This window comes from Haliaeetus leucocephalus, unplaced genomic scaffold, assembly GCF_000737465.1.
Source record: "Haliaeetus leucocephalus isolate CR32 unplaced genomic scaffold, Haliaeetus_leucocephalus-4.0 Scaffold183, whole genome shotgun sequence".
In the NCBI taxonomy this organism is placed as follows: Eukaryota; Metazoa; Chordata; class Aves; order Accipitriformes; family Accipitridae; genus Haliaeetus; species Haliaeetus leucocephalus.
In genome coordinates, this window is record NW_010972619.1 from 83,203 (window position 1) to 93,084 (window position 9,882).

Here is a 9,882-nt window from a genome sequence, read left to right on the forward strand (position 1 = left end):
CCCGCCCGCCCCGGCAGCGACGCGCCACCCCCTGTGCCGTGCACCGGCCCCCCTCCAAAGGCAGGCATCATCGCCCCAAGACGCCCCCTTCCCAACCCCCCTGCAGGGCTTCCCCCAGTGCCGCAGCCCTCCCCCGGGACAAAGGGCCGCGGCTCCCGGGGCAGCTGTCCCCCGCCCCAGCACACGGCATTGGCATCGCTCGTGTCCAGCCTGCGGCTCTGCATCAGCTGCCCCACGGTGCTCCCCAGGCCCAACCTCCTCCGTGAAGCACAGCAAAGGCGACCCCCAACTGTCGCCCCTCCCGTGCCCCGCTCTAGGTCAGGAATTTCCCCCACCCCACCATGGGACCGTGGCTGGCCCAGTCCCATGCAGCACCCGGGAGCACATTGGCTCTGGACGATGACTGAGGGCTGCTCAGAGCAAAGGCAGTTCAAATTCCATATGTGCCACACATGCACATGGAAGAACACCACTGTTAGATCCCGGACTATTAAATGGCGACAGATCCTGGCGCCGAGACTTCCCAGTACTTGCGCAAAGCCAGAGGAGCTTGTGCAACCCCAACCTGAGGAAAGAAAGCACTTTCTATTCCTGTCTCTGGCAGTGGGCTGAGTCTTCTCACCTCTCCTCCAGCTCTGCCTCCTCTCCCAGCTGCTATCCCGTTCCTTCACTGCCAGGATAAGGGTGCTCACAGAGGGCAGCCACGCCAGTACCCACCACCACGCGCTCCAGCTCTCCATGGACCCACAGGGCAGGAGCAAGGCGACCCCCTCGCTTGTGTGACGGGCACCACGTTTCTCCATCAATACAAACACTACTGCAACACGGGGTGAGGGTGCCCTGCAGGTTACAGCAGCCCCATTACGAGAACACCCAGGACTTGTTTAGGTTATTTGATGAGGACATGACAAACAAATATCTGGGTCATGCAGGAGCTGGAGGCAGCTGGGACTTGAGGAACACAGCTGGTGACAACGGAGGCTGGGCAGCCACAGCCAGAAACATCTGTGCTGCACTAGTGACTCTGGCGTGCTCCAGAGCAGGACAGATCTCCCAGGACAGCAATGTGTGACTGAGGCACATGCTTGGCCCTCTGTCCCCTCCACAGCACTCCTGTCCCCACCGAACAGCAGGGGCCAGGGAGAAGTGCAGGCAAGAAGGGGCAGTTATCCCCCTGCCCTCCTCTCTGGCCCTGCCAGCTCCCCAGGGACACCCCACACTGCTGCAGCTGGAGGCACACAGAGCCGGGAGCAGCTTTTATCCCAGGCAGCAACGCAGGCTGCAGGGGATACGCTTGGAGCAGCCACACAGGCTCTCCTGGGTGAGGGTCCTTGAATCCCTCTGCAGAGGGATTAACCAGGCAGGGTAGTTTCCCTCAATAGGAACAAAATCAGGCGGAGCAAAGATGGCTGGTTGGATACAGCAGGAAACTTCATTTTCAGGGCGTCACAGACCCTCTTCCCCTGAAGGACCATAGACGTCCCCCATCAGAGCTGGCACAGGGCACTGACCTGTGGAGAGCAACATCTATCTGCTACAGACTACAGGTTTTGCCCACATCTCCCCAAGGCTCCAGACACGATGTCTCGAAGCCTCTTACACTTCTACATGACAACTACCAACATGGGAAGCAATAGAAGTGACTTCTCTCTGGGATGTCCAGGTGTTACGTTCACCGCGTGAAAGGTAGGTTCCACAGATCACAACACAAGATGCAGTTTCAAAGCCACTTTCTTGTACAGAAAGACAGCACCTAGACTTAACTAGCTGTTAAGACTATTAATGGCTTCTAGATACCCGACTTTAAGAATATTTACTGCCCATTTACTGCTATCTTGTAAACACGGTTGCTAAGAGCAGCTGTACAATGAGAAACCATCTTCAGAAGCGTCCTTCCACTGCAGCACAGGATCTGAGAGCAGCTGGCTGGGCAGTTACTGCACTGAGATTCAGGGCAGCAGCGACCTGCAAAGCTGCCCAGCCCAGGTGTACACACAAGTCAGGCTACAACTTTGGGCTACAAACTCAAATTGGTGACCATTTCAGGCACATCTTCCTTACAACCAACACCACAAATGCAGTGGGAACAAGCAGATTTCACATGTGGCATCAGCAGTCTGGCACCCCAGGGCTGTCAGTCAGGTACCCACAGCTCTGTGGCTCTATTTCCTCTAGGGGAAACTCGGAAAGGGATTAACAGGGACTAAAATCAACTCCATTCCCAGAGCAGATGTGTCAGCAATCTCAGCAAATCCAACGGGTTGGCCAGGCAAGTCTGTTTGTGGGGTGAAGTTCCCTTGACCAAAAGCTCACGTTAGGAAGCGGATGAATCCCCAGTTACTTTGGTGGTCAGCACAACTCTCCTTGCTGCAGTACAGTCTCCACTTCAGGTATGGCTGGCCTAGCTTGGTGCCCAGCCAGCTATCCTGCTTTCCCTGCCCTCCCTCCTTGCCTGCTCCTTCTACAATGTCCATCAAGAGCAACATATTCAGTGCTAAGGTAAGAGGAGAACCCCAGCTCCTTTCTCCCCTTTTGCTTTTCTCAAGTACACAGACACCCCTTCATAGGCTGCGTACCCATGTGATGCACCCGGCCAAGGTTGTGACAAGCTGTGCTCCAACAGAGCACCCTGCTACATCATCCTGCCTCACCTGTGAGCACAGATCATTTTCCCTGCAACAAGCACCACACAGAGCAGCCCTAGCAGCAGCTGTCTGCTCTTACAGCTAGCAGGGAATCTGTGAGTGATCATCAGCAGGTGTCAAAGCAGAGAGGTGCTATCCCTGTACTCAGGCCCAATCCAGCTGAATGACACACAAGCAGCCCTATCAACACCAGCTGGATGGGTCAGTGGCCCCAGTGTTCACATCATTAAGGTGAATGAACACCAGACAGACAACCCACCAGGAAGACTGCTTTCAAGCAGACACAGTGCCAGCAACAAAATTCACAGTGCTGGTGGCTGAGAAGCACCTGCATTACTCTGCAGAAAACCATAAGAAGAGCCAGGTTAAGTGCCACTTACATTTCCTCTTGCAGGAATTTCCTTCTCTTGTCCAGGTGCTTTTCTGCCCTGGGAAGACCTTAAATGATGCCATGATCTCTCCCAGCCTCCTTGGTGCCCCCGGTCCTGGCCTCCAGGCACAGATGGCAGGAGCAGGGGCTCGAGCATGTCTGCGGCAGCACAATCAGGCAGCAACTCTGCTCTGATGGACACTTGCAACACCTTCCTCCACCCCTGCTTTCAATCACTTTAGGATTATCAAGGACCCTGGGAGGTTGTCAAGGATGTTCTTTTCTATGGGCTTGCTATCACTAAAGTAATTAAACAAAGGTCAAAGGGTGTCCCTAGAGCAGCTGAGCAGCTAGTTAAGCCTCTCATCTGAAGACCAGCCCAGGATGCCAAGTGGTTCTGGGCATTTCCAAGCCAGCCAGCAGCCATACCGCCCCATCAGGAACTTGTGGGGTGATGGCTGCCTTTCCCAAATGCTGGAGGTCTCTGCAGGTGGATGTTGAAAGATCATTGGCAGAACCACAGGTGTGACAGCCACAGCCAGGATTTGGTTCCAAAGCATCAGCCTGAAGAGAAGCCTCTGTCAGGTGCAAAAGAGCCTAGCAGAAAAGGTCCAGCATATGGAAAATCCCTCTGCTGAGGAGGGATGGTGGCCCAGGTACATTTCAGTGAATGCCCTGATCTTGGGAGAGCCACTTTGTCCCTGGGTAAGGGACCTCTGGGAGCCCTGGCTGGACCTGCAGACCAGAGCAACAAAGAGAGGAACAAAGAGAGACTTGAGATGGGTCTAAGCACCTGCCTTTTTCAGACCCAAACTCATGGAAACACCATGTCCTCCAAAGCACAGCCTGACGTCACTCTGTAGGTCATTCAATGCAGTGCAAGACATTTGTTCCCTTTGTGCTCCTTGGGAGGTATCTTCTAGAAAAGACTTCTACAATCACACTGCCTCCACCTGTTTGTCCTGCCTTGGACAATTTTGGGGCTCACTTGTCATTTCATCCACATTTGAGAGAAGGGTCAAGACCTCAGAGGTGTTTGGTTTTGTGAAAACAGGCAGCACATGGGGAAGTGAGACCCTGTTTGTCCTCCCAGTGCAGGAGGTGCTGCAGCCTTTGGCAGACATTTGAGAACCCACACCCCAGAGCAACTGCCTCAAGGTCCAGCAGCAGGAGAGGCTCTGGTGGGAGCTTGCGCCTTCTTAGACACCAAGAAAGCATAGTAGCATACCCAACTGGAAGAAACTCTTGAAGAGAGTCCCTAGTCAGCACAGGGACTGCCCACATCTGCTGAAGTATCTGCTGTGACTCCTCTTGCCAACATGGGAAAACCAGGAGGTTGTCAACACTGGATAGTAGTACCACAGAATTGGGTCCTGCCAGAAGGGGGAAGTTTATAGCTTGAGAAATTGTGTGCATGAACTCTCCTCATACCCCAGAGGAGGAAGAAACTGGTTGATGTGTCACCCCACAGGCACTGTGGCTTACTTCGGTCCTTTAAACAAGCCTGAGGTTGCTGCTGAGCCCCATCCCACACTGATGCTTATCCCTCCCACCAGCTTGCTGCACAGCTTTGCTGGCCATGTGCACCTGTTAGCAGCTGCTTCCAGGACCTTGTACTTGAACATCCTTGAGGACTGATAACATCCCTGCCTGCTAGCCTGAGCAGCAGCAGATATGTTGTCCCTTGGCACGCTCCCAAGCCAAGAGATCTGCTGCACCCTGTGCAGAAACAGAAGAGGCCTGGACTCCAGCAGGAATGGCATGTGCAGGTAGGCTCCCAGCCTCACCTCTCCTGCCTGCAAAACATGATGCTCACTGACTGCTCTGCATGATGAGCTGCTCACGGCAGGGACAGCCCCTCATTCACTACCAGCCCACCCACTCCTGCCCACAGGCAAGTTCCCATTTTCTGGCTTACAAAAAATCACTCTTAGCTTTTGGCATCCCTGAACCTTACTTAGGGATGGACTGTGCCCTCCTGCAAAACACAACAGCCAAGTGGCACTGAATCTGTCACACAGGGCCCAACCATGCCCCACTCCCAACTGGATTTGGAGGCATCACTTGCAGAGTAAATTTGGAGCAATGAACACCTGCCAGAAGTGCATGGACTACTCAAGTTAAGAAAAGCCAATGGTGAAAGTGCAATTTCTTGGGGGCAGAGCCCCTCACCAACACCTTCCCCACGCTGCACAGCAGCTGGGTGGTCCCTCTAGTTCATGTCCTCTCCTGCCTGCAGTGTGGAGCTGCAGGTCCCAGCAGCAGCCTGCCACCAAGTGCCACTGGCAGATTTGGTGCACCCCAGAGCACTGATCACAGCATCTCCTGAGGCTGTGGTGTCCAGAGCCACAGCCTGCCACCCCTGCACGGTGCTGGTCCAGACAGCAGAGGTGGCCGATGGAGCCAGCCTCATGCCTGGCCAGGCTCTGCAAGGCCCAGCCCCTAGCTCTCCCATGGCAACTTGCGCCACTGCAGCAGCGCAGACACATCACTCCTCAGCTAACTGCCTCATGAAGGTCATGGTGCCACTAAACCTGACCTCCCGAAGAATTTTATCTGGAGGCTGGTGCTGTAACACCACTTTCCACAGTGCACACATGTTCTGCTTTGGCAAACCTGCACGTGGATTGACGTTAGCACTTGGTCACCCAGCTGGTACAAACTGCATGATGCCTCCTGCATCCAAAGCTCAGCCCTGCACCGGACCACCCCCAGTTTGCTGCGCTCCTCAGGGACATGGTTTCTTTGTACTTCCACTGCTGCTGTGCGAGCTCTGGCTCAAAGCAGAAGCTAGGACGGCCCTGGGAACCTCTACCCAGTGCTTTACACGGATAGGAGCAGCAAAAGACAAGATCAAACCTTTCCTCTGACAACCACCAGGCCAAAAAAAGATTAGGGTAAGCACAGCCTCTGCAGGAAGGCCTTCTCCCAACCAGGCACCGCAGCCTCCCACATCACATCCTCTACAAGCTAAGAGACCTGCCCCACAGCATTTTCCTGGGCTATGCCGTTTCTGCAATCCAGAAGAAATCCAGCTGCCACCTTCTCCCTGCTTCAGCTGCCCCTGCCCTCTGCTGGCACCAGCCCCTGCACCAACTGTCTCATGAGCCAGACCTGAAGGCGGATCCCTCTAAAAATTAATTCAACAGGAGGAAAGAGAAACTATTTTTTCAGCTGGCTTAGCTCCCTGGTTCTGCTCTTTACCCAACAGCACAAACCCATGCCTGGGAGGGACCACTACAAACACCTCATCGGGGAGGGGGTGCCCCCTTCTCCTAGCTCCGACATGGGCATACACAAGACCGAATGGCCAGGTAACCTTGACCTCGCTGCAATTACAGGGCCAGCTTCCCACCTCTGCTGCCTTTTTGGCCCCTGCAGTACACAGGCCAATGTCCAGTGCTCCCCTTTTTGAATCCCTGACCACCTCTTCCTGTAGTTTTCTCCACTTGCTCCACAGGCTGAAGCGCAGGGACCTCTTCCAAAGTAAAGCTGCATTTGTTTGTCCCAGGGCATGCTCCCAGGCTGCCAGCTGAAAGCAAGGGAGAGGACACACCATATCCTTACTCTCAGCAAGACTGCTCCAAGTCTTGATGCAGTTCCACGCTGTCACAGTAAGCAGCCAGAGGAGCACGGGGAAGGGAAGCCAGGCCGCTCTGCCCAGAACCACCGCAGCAGGCAGAGGAGTCAGGGAGGCTGTACTCTCATTTGGCCACCACTCAGGAGTTACATGGGTGACCACTGACAGCCCTTGGTCTCCATGGCTCACCAGGGAGCTGACTTTCAACCCACAGAGCCAAACCCCACTGCTGCCCCAACACCTCCATTGCTGCCCTGCAGAGCCCCCAAGCTGAGCAGCGGTGAAGCCTGCTGGGGATGCCTTTGAGCATGTAATAGGTATTGCTTGATCTCAAAGGCACTCTGGGAATTTTTGTAAACAAAGATACCTAGATCTTACTTCCTCCAAAGAGGGAAACTGAAGTTACACAATTACTACTTGCAAGGCTGATTATAATTGACTATATGCTTCCTATTTTCAATACGTTTGAATGTTCTATTTCCATCCTGCCAGCTAGGACCAAGGGACCTTTACACCAGCAGTTCTTTAGATGACACAGGCAACAGAAACCAACCCATGGAAATGTAGCGCAGTTGCCACAGGTTATTAGAGCAAGACATGCTGCTCAGTTCAGACAGGACAAGTGTCCGATCTCTCCACTTTCACGGAACAGGAACTTAGAAACAGTTAACCTGGGGCAGATGGAAGGAGGATATATGTAATTTTAAATTAATAGACAAAATACAAATACAGCTGTCTTGAACTACAGGACTGAACTGTTTGGGTCCAGAGGTCACTCCAAGCACCCCCTGCTCTTTTATCCCACTGAGGCCAAGGATCTGACCAAGGGAGATTGGAAGGAGCTTGTCCTGGAGCTGCCCAGGGCTGACACCCTGAAAGTACCACCAGAGAGGGACTTGCCTTCTCGGTTTAGTATCTTTGGATGAGTTTAATATTATTGACAGGGGAGGGACAAACCCAGACTATTTCTTTGTCTTTTCAGATCTTGGAAAACCTTTGGCTCTTTGTCCCATCCACCAGCAAGTATTTTCATTTCTGAAGATATTAAGAGCCTTTTTAAAGGCATTATTTTATTAGGATTGGTTTACACAAAAGGCTTTGGTGAAAAACCTTTTCCTCAACCCAGGAGGAATGTCTTTGCCCATGTCACCTCATAGATTTCCCTAACCTCTTCATAAAACTTGGCAATGAGTACAAATCCTTTCTTCTTCCCTTGAAGCCCTGGATTACACACCTCACAGCCACTACTTGTACCCTAACTCTGCAAAGCTCTTTGGGACAGAATTTAAATAAGAAGTAGTCTAAAAATAAGATTTTAATCCTGCTGCATGCAGCACAGCCTTCACCCTGAGCCAACATAGGACCCGCTCCAAGGACCAGTTCCAGCCTTTCCTCTCCACTGCAAAAGCAAACAATTTCCTGCTAATGTCTTTATTTTTCTTCGTATCAGTTCATATTTTAAACTAACACATCTGAAGACCATCCAGTGGTTTATGAAGCTGAAGAGCCTCCTATGTCACAGCCTTCTCCTCTCTGGGGAGGTGGGAAGAAAGTTGCTTAAGCCTCATCCTTTGCAGAAATAAACCTTCTCAGGAGCATCAAGCCAAAACAGTCTTAAAAACAACAGCCCCCCAAAAATCAGGGATTTCAAAGTCTTAATTATAATGACACTTTACTGAAAGCACAAATGTGGGAGTGCAGGAAATTAATTAAAAAATAACATAATGGAAATACTGCTCAGAAGTCCCCTAATATTTTCATTCTATTAAATTCATAAAGAAAGCATAATACTGTTTAAGTCCTAATGCACTAAAAAACATTTTTCAATCAAGTGACCAGTCTATCAGGGATAAATCTCATGCAAGTTTCAGACAAGAAGGAGGCAGGATCTCTGTACCTCCTCCGGTGGGAACCTGAGTACAAAATCAGCCCTAGAGAAGCCCTGGCCAGAGCACCTCACACATCCTCCAAGCCTAGTGCTGTTCTTTCATCACCCCAAGCCAGGCTGGATCTTACTTCCAGCTGGTTTTGTTATCTTGTGACCCCATTTTGGACTTGTGTGGCAGTGTTTTTGGTGGCGGGGAAGGGGCTGCAGGGCTGGCTCCTGTGAGAAGCTGCTAGCAGCTTCCCTGGCTCCAAGTCAGACCTGCCTCTGGCCCCAGCCAACCCAATCAGCGACGGTGGGAGGAGGAGAAGATGCCCCTGCAGCACATGGAGGACCCCACACCAGAGCAGGTGGGTGCCCCCCATGATGGCCCTGACTCCATGGGAAAGCCCGCACTGGAGCAGTCTGTGCCTGAAGGACTGCAGCCTGTGGAAAGGACTCACACTGGAGCAATTAATGGAGAACTGTCTCCCGTGGGAAGGACCCCAACACTGGAGCAGGGGAAGAGGAGGAGTCCTGCCCCTGAGGAGGAAGGAGTGGCAGAGACAAGGTGGGATGAACTGACCCCAACTCCCATTCCCCATCCCTCTGCACCACTGGAGGGAGGAGATGGGGAAATAGGGAGTAGAGTTGAGCCAGGAAGGAGGGAGGGGTGGGGGGAAGGTGTTCTAAGGTTTGGTTTTACTTCTCATTATCCTTGTTTTCATTTGATTGGTAGTCAATTAAATTGATTTTGTTTCTTCCCCAAGTTGAGCCTGTTTTTTGCCTGTGACCATAAGTGGTGAGTGATCCCTCCCTGTCCTTGTCTCCACAATGTTTTCTTTTGTATTTTCTCCTACCCATTCCACTGGGAGTGTGGGGGTGAGCGAGCTGCCTCGTGGTGCTTTGTTGCCCATTGGCCTTAAACCAGGACACCACCTGAAGCAGACCGATCTCCCATGCTGTGGTTGCCACTGTGTGGTTGCAGATGGTAATAGTAGACGTGAAAATGCTGCTTCTGCAGCTTCCCACCCATGACCACATCCTTGAAACCTTCTTCCTGTAACAGCTCCTTTGGTCTTTAATAAGCTAAAACTCTTCCTTTATAAAATATAAACTTCTATTTCATTCACAGACATCTTGTAAAGTGTCTGCAACATTTTGAATAAGCTGACAACATACTGACCCTTTGGGGTAAAACCTGACCTTTTTTGCATGTTTATACAGCACTTGGCATAACAAGATCAAGCTAGATCATAGGTACTGCTGAGTTCACTTACAGCCATACCATCACGTTCAGCCCTGCCCAGTTTGCAATGCAACTTTCTCCATTTCCATTTCCCTTCAGGGCCATGTGCCATTTGGGGCATTGATACCAAAAAAGCCGAAGAAACTCTCTAAGACTCAATTTTGGAGTTTTAGA